Source organism: Microtus oregoni, unplaced genomic scaffold (genome assembly GCF_018167655.1).
Source record: "Microtus oregoni isolate MIOR12 unplaced genomic scaffold, Mior012 000048F_ref0000485, whole genome shotgun sequence".
Taxonomy (NCBI): domain Eukaryota; kingdom Metazoa; phylum Chordata; class Mammalia; order Rodentia; family Cricetidae; genus Microtus; species Microtus oregoni.
The window spans coordinates 18836331-18849073 of record NW_024543222.1 but is presented as its reverse complement, the minus strand read 5'-3'; the positions used below and the strand labels follow the sequence as shown (position 1 = coordinate 18849073).

Below are 12743 nucleotides of genomic sequence, written 5' to 3'. Positions count from 1 at the left end.
TTCTTTATGGATATTTTCAACCATATAGCTTAATGCAGATGCAGATGCCCTCTTATCCAGGCTGTCAAGATGCCTCTTACCCACAGATAATGCATGACTTCAGAGGCATATGCGTCCTGAGAAATAATGTTCTGGATAAGGAGGGGAGAAGTCCTTGGGCAAATTTTCAGCTTTCCATTTCTGGGAAATTTCTGGGAAATGGAAAAGCTCCCTGGAGGAGTTGGTGTTAATCTTTGCTCTTTGCACCTCTATGTGGCATTCATTCAAGCAGCTGGGAACTGTGCATGGGAGAGGGAATCAGAGTGAAACTCACAAGTGGGTTTCCAAAAACAACATCACACATCAGAGCCACAGCACGAGGGCGCCATGATACCTATCAGTGTTACTCGTGTGGTGTTACTTGTGCCCATGCTGAAGGTCAGGATGAGGAAAGCTCATCGTGTCCTGTAATTTACACAAGTCTCCTGCCCTCCTGTGCCTTAGTTTCCTCATTGGAAAAGAACGAATGGGACAAACTACCCACAGTTCACACAGGGTTTACAGTTGGGGAATCTGCATGGATTTTAACACACAAATAAGTATTTACATTCTACTGCACTTACAGCTTCTGTAGAAACTGCATTCTATGCCATGCTTGAAATGTTCCATAGCTCAGTTCAGTGAGTAGATTGCATCCAAGGTTTCTAAAGTCATTTAAACAAATTAAAAACACATAGTAAGCCAAAGGAAACATTTTTCAGACAGTTATCATTTAACAATCACTCTAATATACATATGATGAAACATAACCTTTCTCAGAAATGGTTTCAATGTTTTCTCGACTCACAAAGAAAATCTCATTTTGGATAATATGCCATGCACTAACTACAGTGAATTACAAGCAGATCCTTCTTTCAATGACCCTCCTTCTCTAGAAAAGGGTTTCACAACTCAGTACCACTGAAATTCTAGGCTAGACCCTTCTGCTATGGAGGTTTGTCCTATACATTGGAGGATGTTTATAACATCTGTGGTGTCTGCATATTAGATATCTTTTGCAAATCCAGTTGCCAAGGGTCACCTGGGTACACAGCCACACGGACTAAAAACTAGTGTTGTGCTATGATTCAAGTTTCACTCACTTTTACCACAGACTAAAGGAATGTGGGCTGGGGAGATGGCTCAGTGGGTAATGATGCTTGCCACCTAGGCTGAGTTCAAGCCCTAGGACTCACATGGTAGAAGGATAGAACTCAAGTTCTGTGATTTATATAAGCATGAAAATGCACACACATCCACATGGGTGTACACACACACACACACACACACACACACACAATTTACTATGTAGTTACTTTCTATTAGCCACAAAATTTGCTTCATTTGTACACTACATAATGGGTTTCTCATCATGACAGTTTATATTATATATACGTGTGTGTAGTATATGTATATATGCATATATTGTATCTTTCTTATTTCTTATCCTTACTGCCACTCATTATGCCTTTTTGTACCTTTTCTCCTCACAGAGTCTCCCTTTTTCTTTCATGCTACACACACACACACACACACACACACACACACACAAAAGAAAGAAATCTAGATTTCAATTGATAGAAAAGATGGCATTTTGTCTTTCTTTCTCCCATTGTCCTCTCGTTTGAAATCTTTCTAGACTTCTTTCTTGCCCTCCATAGGCCATCTTCTACTCATGCCACATATATGCGTATCTACATGTAAGTCTAAGGGTTATGGATTTAGCACATTGATAGAGTGCTTACTTAGCAAGTATAGGGCCCTGGGTTCGGTCCCCAGCGTGAGAGAAACCATGTAACAATTGTCCTTCTAAGTCTGGCTATTTCCTACTAGCAAAATTTTAAAATTTTAATCATGTAACAGATTAAGTAGCATGGGGGTTATAAAATCCAAAATATAAATGGATTATGTTTGTAACTTACATATACTTCAAAAAAGGTAATGATTCAAATGTCCCTCTTTCAATATAGCATATTTTATTGCAGGATAAATCCCTAGGAAAAGTAAAAGGGAAATATTGCTTTGATTAGCTATTAGATATCTAATTAGTATGAATAAACAACAGAATTGTTATATTATTGTTTTGTCTAAACTCTAAACCTTTGGATTTCTACTTGAAATCTCTAGAGCCCCTACCCCTATCCACATCTATCCTAAACATCTCAACCTTTGTGATCTTCATGTATAAATACATAGCTATAGACATGGGAAATTTCAGAGAGTCTTTCCTGAGAGAAGAATTATTAAGTAACTTTTGTTTTTGAAACAGGGTCTTTCTGTGTAGAATCCAATCCTCTCACCTCTGCCTCCTGAGCACTGAATGCACATGCACAACTTTGGCCTCCGGGGGCTTTAGAAGATAGAAATCAGCCCTGTTCTAGACTACTGAGTTGGTCACTGGAGCGGGGGTGTTGTCATAATGAAGTTCTAACAAGCTCTCCAGGTGATGCAAGGAGTATCCTTTTTACAGTGCCACGGTCCCATACATGCCTCCTGGATTTGGTATTCAAATCCAAAGAAGGTCTGGCCCTGTTCCTTCTTATACTGTGAAGGTGCTCATGGCACTCCTCAAACTCTTTAATGTGTTTTGCCTTTTTCTTCCCTATTGTTATTAGTGTTTAACACGTTCTCCCCAAAGGGCCTGTTTGATGGTTCCCACTGACTCTTCAAGGTTTTATTCAAGTGAATTGGTGTAGCAACAGCTTCCCTAAACCAAATTCATGTCTTCTCTCCTCTTCTGTACTCTAGATACAATTTATTCTTCAGTGACAAAAAAAAATGAATGGATGAATTGTAATGTGTGGAGGTCAGAGAACAGTTTTCAGAGATCAGTTCCTGTCTTTCACTTTGTTGAAGCAGGACTCTCTTGTTTCAGCCACACTGCTGACTGGAGGCTAGCTGACTGAAGATGTTTCCAGTTCTCTCCTCTGACCCCTTCTTTTCGCAGCAGACCTGGGATGAAAGATGCACACTACTGCATCTGTCCTTTTTCTAATATGGGTTTGGAGGATCAAATATGGGTTGCTGGGCTTTCCTGGCTAGTGCTTTACCCACTAAGCCCTATCCCCATCCCTCATTACTTCAAAATATATTTTATTTCTATTTATTTATTTGTGTGTGTCCATGTGTCTATGCAGGTGCTCACAGAGACCCCAAAAGGGTATCATATCCTCTGGAGCTAGAACTACAGGAGGTTATGGGTTCCCTGATGTGGAAGCTGGGAACCAAATTCTGGTCCTCTGCAAAGCAGCAAGTGCTCTTAACTGCTGAGCCATCTCTCTAGCCCTCTCCTGCTTTGAAATTATTTTTGTACCCCTTCTTCTAATCACAAACCCCTGGAAGCATGGAGTCTAACTCATCTACATTGCCCACCAAGTTTGATACTGACACAAATATTTGAGTGAACTCAAATATTTATAAAATAAACACATAGTTGGTGAGTTCAAGAAAAGTGGCTTATTTGCAAGAAATTCAGTGTATGACTTTATGGCTGACGCCTCTCCATCTCTGCAGCACTGAGATTCATACTCACTCATGGGTTTGTTCCTCTTGAAGTTGGTAAATTTTAAGAGGGAAGTAACCCAGGCTTATTCATCTCTATGCCTCCAATAATAGACATAGTATTTGGCATGTTCTATTTTAGTACATTTTTTTAATTGAGGGACATTTAAATAAATGAATGACAGTAAATTATGTCAATAAGAAACAACTATTTACAAACTAAAATAAAGAAGAGGACTACTCTACTCAGTTATTTTATTATTTCCTCCAAACATTTTGTACAGTTTGGAAGTTCAGATGCAAAAGGTCCCCAAAAATACCAATACGAAAGAAGGACCAGTGCGATTGTGGCCATTCTCTGAGTGTCCAGAGAAGGAAAATGTTTCTGGCTTTGTTTAAGATGACTCTCACTATGTAGTCCTGGATGGCCTCAAACTAGAGATCTGCTTGCCTCCACCTCTCCAGTGCTGTGGTTCAAGACATGTGCTAACAGTCCCATCTTTTATTATTTGGTTTTGTTTTTTTGTTTTCGAGACAGGGTTTCTCTGTGTCACTTTGTTGTTTGTCCTAGAACTAGCTCTTGTAGACTAGGCTGGCCTCGAACTCACTGAGATCCTCCTGTCTTTGTCTCCCAAGTGCTGGGATTAAAGGCGTGGGCCACCACAGCCCGGCTCATCCTTTATTGTTTTATCAGTGAATGTCAGGAGCACTTCTGGTATGTTTGCGTCAAGGAAACTTTTGTAGTATTTCATAACCACTATTCAATATCTATTTTCACATGGACATAAAAAATTATTACATTAAAAACTGTAATACCAGTCTGTTCTCCTAATGACTTAATCATGTTAGTAATATTATTTATGTAATCTAGCATGTAGTTACTTATTTAGTATTTCAGTGTCAATTAAATTCAGATTAAATTATTAAAGAAACTGGATAGAATGGCACATGCACACAACCCTAGCACTTGGGAGGCAGAAGTAGTATGAGGATTGTTACAAATTGGAGGTCAGCCTGGGATACATATGAGACCTAGCCTCAAAAAAAAAAAAAGGCATGGGGTATCATCATGGTTGATAGAGTGCTTGCCTAGCATGCACAAAATCTTGAATTTTACCCCCAAAATTGTATAAATTATGTAATAATGAATGCCTATAATCCTAGAACTTGGGAAATAGAGGCAAGAGATTCAAGAATTCAAGGCCAGCTTTGGCTATTTAGAGAGTTTAAGACAAGCCTGAGTTACATGAGACCATATCTCAAAGAGGCAAAGCCATTGTCATTCTGGGTTAAAGACCTTCAAATTAATGTAGTTGTGCATTTTCTTCTCTTTGATACAACTCTTCAAAGTTTAACTAATTTCTCACATCCTACTATGCTGTCTTAAGCCCTTTTTGCAAATTATAAATTAGTAAACATATTAGGTTTGCAAGCCCACACACAAATCCAGAAACAATGGAACCAGCCACCATGAGCCAAAAACCTCTGAGTGGAAGGGCCAAAATGAATCTTGCCTCCTTTCAGCTGTTCTCATCAGGCACCCTGTCCCCTCAACAAAAAGGGCACTGGCACAAGTTCTCTAAAGGTGTCAACCACTCCTAACTCATGGGCCGCAGTAAACGAGAGCATGGATCAGACTTGATGGAGGTGTGACCGACTAGATCCGAATACAAGCATATGTCTTAGAAAACAAGGGTTGTGGGAGCTCCAGTAACTGCTCAGACCTTACTAACACCCCCTGCAAATGAAGTGCTTCTATCTGAATCTGAAGCTTGTCCATAGAAGTTAAGAAATTTAAGATGCACTGCTGGGCAGTGGTGGTCATATCTTTAATCCCAGCACTTGGAAAGCAGAGGCAGGTGGACCTCATTGAGTTCAAGGTCAGCCTGGTTTACACAGCAAGTTCTAGGACAACCAGAGCTGTTACAGAGAAACCTTGTCTTGAAACCCCCCAAAAAAAGGAAAAGAAAAAGAAAAACTAGAAATTTAAAATGCATACAAGTCATTTTCATGCGATGGGCTAAGCCCCACCCCCGACTGACAAAACTGCAGAGTTTGTTTATTATTTTTTGTCTTTAGAGCCAGGGTCTTGCCAAGCAGCCCTGGAATTGGTATGAAACCCACTATGTAGACCACAAAGACCCACAACTTGTAGAAATCCTCCTATTTTCTACCTCTTCAGTGTTGGGATTGCAGTCAATAATTGAACGATTTTATTGCTTGAAATGATGTTAGTATCTAATTCAAATCCCTTGTTCATCCATAGATAATTTATATCATAAAAAATAGATGTGCTTAATTAACTTACAAAATCTGGAGGGATAGCAGGCCTTCAAATGAATCCTTATGTAATTCAGTCAGGTGATTTTCACTGAGATTTCTGAAAGATTAAAAGGTTATCTGGATCAAAAATCATCAAACAGATGGAGAACATCCAGTGGTGACATGGGATGGAGAAATACAAGATGTCATATGCTATTGCCTAGAGCATAAATTGTCATCAGCTCTTTTGGGAGCAATTAAAATTTTATATATGTAATGGTCTCCACCCTAAAGATTTTATTTCTAGGTATCTAGCCTATAGAAACACTTGTCTGGGGTATACAGGACGCTTAATTCAGTCCTATATGAAATATTGTGCAGAACTGGAAATGAGTAGTATGAGCCTCTACATATGGAAAAGGAAGCTTTAAATATCATGAAATGAAGACATCAAGCTATCAGATGGTATCAATTATGTAAAAGTGATAAGGAAAGCAGCAACACTATTTGCTATATGCAAATATGTCTGGAAGGGTATATATCAAACTCAGAGTAGCAGTTACCTCAGATCTGAGGGATTATAGCACAAGGAAGGTTTCACTATTCCTCTTACTAATTTATAACCATTACAAATGTCACCATAGATGGATTCTACTGGAAAACAAATTTTCCTTTCAATGAAAACACCGCATTTAAAATAAAAACTTTGTCTGCAAAGGTAAGGTTCCAACTCAGGGCTCGTGCACCAGGCAAGCGCACCAACACTGAACCACACCCAGTCCTTATGCAGCTTACAAGAGAAGTTCACTTAGTACCAATTCATTTTTTTACTTAGAGCCATTAAAATTCCCTATCTCTATCCTAAAGATTCCATGTCTAGCTATCTATTCTGCAGAAATTCACTGGGAAGAACAGAGGAAATAACTTTTCTCAGACATACTGGCCTCAAAATCTGGACCAAAAATAAGGGCCTTGGTCCAATATTGTACAACATTTGGAGAGAACATGTACTACTCACAGTTTTTCAGCCCAACGGTATGCTCTCCATACATTTTTGTCAATGTAAGAAATAGAATTTCCTTGGAAATTCCTGTGAAGAAACAGTTCAAATACTTGAGTAAATAGGAAAAGACTAAGCAGAAGCAGTAAAATCATGGCACCCTCATGGCAGTGTTCAATGCCGAACGAAGAAAACCACCAATCTTCTAATTCCCAGACCTGTCAGTTTCTGAGGGAGCACACTTAGCAACACAGGGCTGCTGGAGCAAGCTAAGACCTTCCTTGCAAGTTGAACTTTGAATACGACCAGCCTCTTGGTTAGAAAATGCTAGTTAATTACTAAGTATTTTTCTCAAAAATAATTGCGTTTAAATAAAGTACTTCTACAAATCAATAAAAAATAGTGATTAATAATTGAACAGGAAATAGGTGAATTTTGATCATCCTGAGCAAGTAAGAAACCCTGATATTGGCACCATCAAACCTTTGCCAGGGGGCTGTCTGTCGAAGCATTGTGTTAGAAAGAGGAGGAAATTTGAATTAGTCAAAGTGATGTGCTGGTGTGGAAACAGTTCTTGGTCACGCTACTTAGGGAAAAAGCACAACATCACTAATGAAAGTTTTACCTCATCTGTGAACAACACAATGTTCCTGTGGAAGGAAGGACACATGACAAAATGTAACTGGAGTTTATTTTGGCTTGGAGGACACAGAAGAAGAGCAACAAGCTCCATGGAATGAATTTTCTAGCTTATCCTATAAACTCCGGGTCTTTCATTTCTATTTTGCTTGTGTGCATGTGGAGACCCAAGTCTGATGTTAGGGCATCTTCAATCATTCTCCTACTTTACTGAGACGGAATCTTTAATCCAGCCGAAAGTTCACTAGAATGGTAGACTTGCTAGCCAGATGGTTCTGAAAAGTGTGCTTCTGACATTCAAGGCTGTAATTATTGGTAGACTGCCACATAAACCTATCATTTACATGGATTCTGAGGATCTGAACTCTAGTCCTCACACTTGCAATTGGACCACTTTAACAAGTGAGGACCCTCCCTGCTGTCCCAACCCTTCACTCTTTTTTGAGGTGCTAGTAATGGAATTCAGGGCATTTTGTGTGCCAGTCAAGTATTCTACCACTGAGCTATATTCCTAGCCCTCTGTTCATTATGAGACAGGATCTCATTAAGTATAGTCTAGCCTGGCCTTGAATTTGTGATTCTCATTCTTTAGTTTCCCAAGAACTAGGATTAGGGTATATACTACACACCAGGCTTCTATGACTTTTTTTTTTTTGGTTTTTCAAGACAGGGTTTCTCTGTAGCTTTGGAGCCTGTCCTGGAACTAGCTCTTAGAGACCAGGCTGGTCTCGACCTCACAGAGATCTGCCTGCCTCAGCCTCCCGGGTGTTTGGATTAAAGGTATGTGCCACCACCCCCAAGCTCTATGACATTTTTTAAAAATGGGAATATATCCTTGAGTGGCACATGCTTAAAAGAAACTGTTAAATACCTAATTTATGTTCAGTTTCAACTCTGTGGCTCACTTTAAGCATTTACTTTTAGTTCTACTCAGTGAAGACTTTCTTGCTCAGTTTAAACACACTTTTTTTTGTGATAGGGAAGAAAGAAATTCACTCACTGGATAGTGGACATCCTAGCCAATCCCAAACTGTTTGATTTTATGTTCACTAATAAGAAAAATGCCTAAAACTGAACTCTCATTCCTGACTGCTGAGTCTATCTGTTAAATTGCCATCCTTATCTTTATCTAGAACAGAAACTGTGGTCTCATTTTTTTATTTGTATACTTCAATCCCCAACTTTGTTTGAGGCACACTCTCACCATGTAGCCCTGACTCGTATAGAACTCACTATGGAGAGGAGGCTGGCCTCAATCTCACAGAGATCCACCTGCCTCTGCATCTCAAGTTCTGGCATTAAACGTGTGCATAACCATGTCTAGTATCACTCACTAAATCCTATCTTCTCTTACTCTGTAAGGATTTAGGGTTTTCTTCCCACTCCCGTAACAGCCACAGTGGTCCAACTCTTGCTCACTTTAGTCCTAGATTTTGCTCGATATTTTTATATGGTCATCAAGAATTAAGCTTCCTGTCTGGATTACTCTACAAGAGGATGCTAAAATGATCCTCTATCTGAGTGTTAAGATTCATGCCTGTATTTTCCATTTGAGATGCTGAGGCAGGACGATCATGAACTCAAGGCTAGCCTGAATTACATAGCAAAGTTCCACCCTCTTAATACTTTTTCAATATTTTTTAGAAATTTATAATGGTTCTTCTTCCATATTGCACTGTGACTTTCAAACCACTAGAACTGATATTCAAAGTATTTCATAATATCTCTCACTGTTTTCTAATTCAATCTTTTCTGGTAGACTAGTCTACTAAATCCCAATTCTTGTAAGTTATGCCTTTGGCTATGCTGTAATACCTATTTTTACTTTATTTAATAATGAGACACTCTTTGAACCAAAGGGAAAGTTTTAATGTAACCATTCCCCTTTCCCCCATCTATTATTTCATGTTCCTGAGAAAATGCCACACATATATGGCTCTCATACTTCTTATCCCTGAATAGTGCACACAATACATGAAAAATATTAGAAAACCAGGAACAAGAATGAGCTCTGGGCATAACTAAGATTACAAAGTTAACATTCATGTAGGCTAAGAACTAAGATAAGTATTCCATGTAGTCAACTAAACATTCCCAGGTCTTGCTTACAATAAAAGCAGGAGGTTAGACACCACAGTTTGAAGGAATTGGGACAGTGAATTCTCAAGACTGCTTACGGCTGATTTGTGGGCATCGTCTTGGGGGGCGGTCCCTGAGAAGGCTGTATGCTGGGAACCTCCTGGCATAGCTGGTCTCTTTGCTTCTGACCAGTGTCTGTGGTGTGGAAATGTCTGGTGTCCCTTATCCTGGTTAAGGTATTGGCAGAACAAAGAAAAGTTAAATTAAGGAAAAAAAAATTTTGGACTAGGGAAATGAGGGGGTATCTGACCTGTTTAAGGTGGATTCTTTAATTCGGCTCCCTGGAACTCACAAGAACACATATAATGACTATGCCTTATTTTGTACAATGAAAAGTATTTTTTTAAGAAATTTGATTTGAAATTTGTTTGGTGAGGTAACCTCTCAGCTATCAAACTCTCAGAGATCTTTGAGAAGGATAAGATTTTTCTTGAGTTACCGATTAAAAAATGACAGAGAACTTACTTGGTTGGCACCCAGAGCTACTCTTTTTGGGTCCTCCATGGTCGATGAAGGTTGCACTTGACCTTTGCTGGTTAGCGCCAGGCCTGCCAGGCTCCAGAAGACCCTGTGGGCTAAGAAATCTGTAGGAAGACAGGCCTACCTTGACCTGAGCAGCTGGGCTGTCGATTCCATCCACATCTAGAGGTCTTCAGTTTAGAAGAAAGGCAGTTTTTCCTAATGGTCAGCGCTCAGCAGTGCTCAGTGAACTGCAGAAGGACGTTGTTTTGCGCCCATTTGTCTTCTGTCTTCTTTGGAGGAAATAAGAGTCTGCTGCTAGGAGCCACCCTGTCTCTTTTTGTTATGAAAAGTTTTTTTAAATAAGTAAATACTTAAATATCACATTCCCCAGATCTCCGAGCATTTGAGGGCTGTTTATTAGGTATAGCTGCAGTACAGAATCTGTCTGGAAGGTTAGGTCTGAGCTTGACTGCACTGGCTCTTAACAGGCTACATCCACACTCATAAAAAGACAGACAGAAAGAAAAAAACTGCTTGTAATATAAGATTAGTGGCAGAACTGACAATGGTAAATAACAGCTTAATATTAAATATAAGGCATTTTTGTAAGAGACTTAAAAGTACATACCAGTTTAAAATATGAGACTTATGATTTTGTAGTCTGAAATAAGATGTAATGAACAATTATTATACACAGAAAGAGTGAACAGGAATTGGGCAACGTGGATGCCTTTGATGGGCCCTATCAAAGGCATGCCACTGCATAAAACATATGTAACAGACTTAACATGAGGATTTCAGTGAAAACCGGGTGAAAAGGCAGGGTATGCAGGAGTCATATTGTCCTCATTTATTGCACAGTTGTTTATTGTCTTAGTCTTTAAGTTAGATAGGTATTGAGAATTATATAGATCAAGAGTCATCTGAGTTTGTCATTTATAATTAGACTAATCAGGTTCTTTAGATACATGGAGATTATATTCAGTATAGATAGATAATCTTCAACCTCTTCAAAGAGCTGTAGAAAATGGCCTTTAATCTAACTCAGTTTCGTGGTAGTGAGACACAATTGCTCCTGGCAACACCGATCTATTCCTGAAAGAATGTTGAACACCAAAGACACTCCACCTGGAGCCTTTCTTTTTGGCAGAACTGGCCTTTGGGCAAATAAATGCCCATACCTCAACCACTGACAGAGATACAGAGTATCCATGAATGGATAAAACAGGACTGTCATATCCTGCCAAGATAGGGTAAGATAGTTTTGAAAAGTTTCTTACCTTTGAAAATGGTATGTCAGTTATGTTGGGCCTTAGCCAAAGTTGGTTGCTTCAACGCTGCAAACATGACCTTGGGTGATTGCCCAGGTAGCTAGTTGTCTCTGTGATCTGTTGCATGTTTTGGAAGTTGTTTGATTGAACTTCTCAATTACTCAGGTAACATTATTTCCCTTCTCAGATCTTCAATAGGGTTGAAGACTATATAAATGTAGTTACTTTTCTCTCATGACTTGGCCAAGTTATTTATTATACAAGACTTAAGCTAGTTAGAATAGGATATTTGTACTTATTGTATATAATTTCGTAGTAGGTTTAGAACTCTTTTACTTAAACAAAAGGGGGAGATGTTGCGGGAGCTCCTTCCACTCCTTCAGCCAATAGCTGCTGAGATACCAGCCCATTGGGGTGTGGTCTCTCTCTTTTTAAACAAGTGGCCACTTCCCTCCTCTCTCTCTCTCTCTCTCTCTCTCTCTCTCTCTCTCTCTCTTGCTTCCAGCTCCGCTTCAGGCAACTAGGCTCCCTTCTGGATTGCGCAGAGGGTTGTTGTCTGGGACAGTGAGCTGTAAGTTTTTCCCCTTTAAATAAATAACCTTTCTATTAATCCTAATTCCAAACTGGTGTGGGATTGTTTGTGATTTATGCCTTAACCAGGGCCTCACACATGTTAGGCAAGCTCTTTACCATTGAGCCACATCCACAGAACACCTAGACTTTTAATGAAAAGAGATAAAAAAAATAAACTCCAACAATCCTAGCTAATGGTAAGGTATCCTATAGCTTCAAAATCAATTAAGACTTATAAAGGGACTACTAGATATTGGCATTTTTATTACATACTACACAAACAATGGAGAAAATCACTATCAAAGTGATTAAGGCGATGAATTGTAGGTGGTGGGCCAATCATATGTACCTGCTAACTCTCCACAGCAGCTGGCCTCTCACGTGTCCTCCACACAATCTAGTTCAATCCTTCTATCTAAAGTCTAGGATTACAATATTCAGAGTATGGTTGATCAAAGTCTGCAAAGTTCTCCTTCACAACCTTGTTTGACCATCAACAGAAACTAAAGTAGTAAATTTCTAGTTCTTGGCATTGTGAGCTGATGTTAAACTGCCTTATGTCTAGTGCCAAGACAAACCTAGTCATAAGAGACTTACAGTTTCATAACCTGCCAGAGATTTCATTTTGGATATACTTGAAATGCAATGCTCATTTTACAGAGTAGATGTGAACAACATTTTAACTGTATTTATAGAGAACCCTAAATAAAGGTTGTTTTTTTGAAGTCACAGTGCTTTCCTGCATCATTTGTTGGATGCAGGACCTACTGCCCTCTGTTGATGACAGTGATGATAAAGGAAGTCCTTCAGAGAAAGCACAGGATTGGGAGTGAGCAAAGGAACAGTTCAGTCTTTGCAGAAAGTAGCTCCTACTTCAG

The 12743-nt window shown here is 39.3% G+C and overlaps 1 pseudogene; it reads right to left on the bottom strand.

Moving 5' to 3' along the window:
* Positions 1-9614, bottom strand: part of LOC121436039 — a 64913-nt pseudogene extending 55299 nt beyond the window's left edge.
* Positions 9615-12743: the final 3129 nt, after the last annotated feature.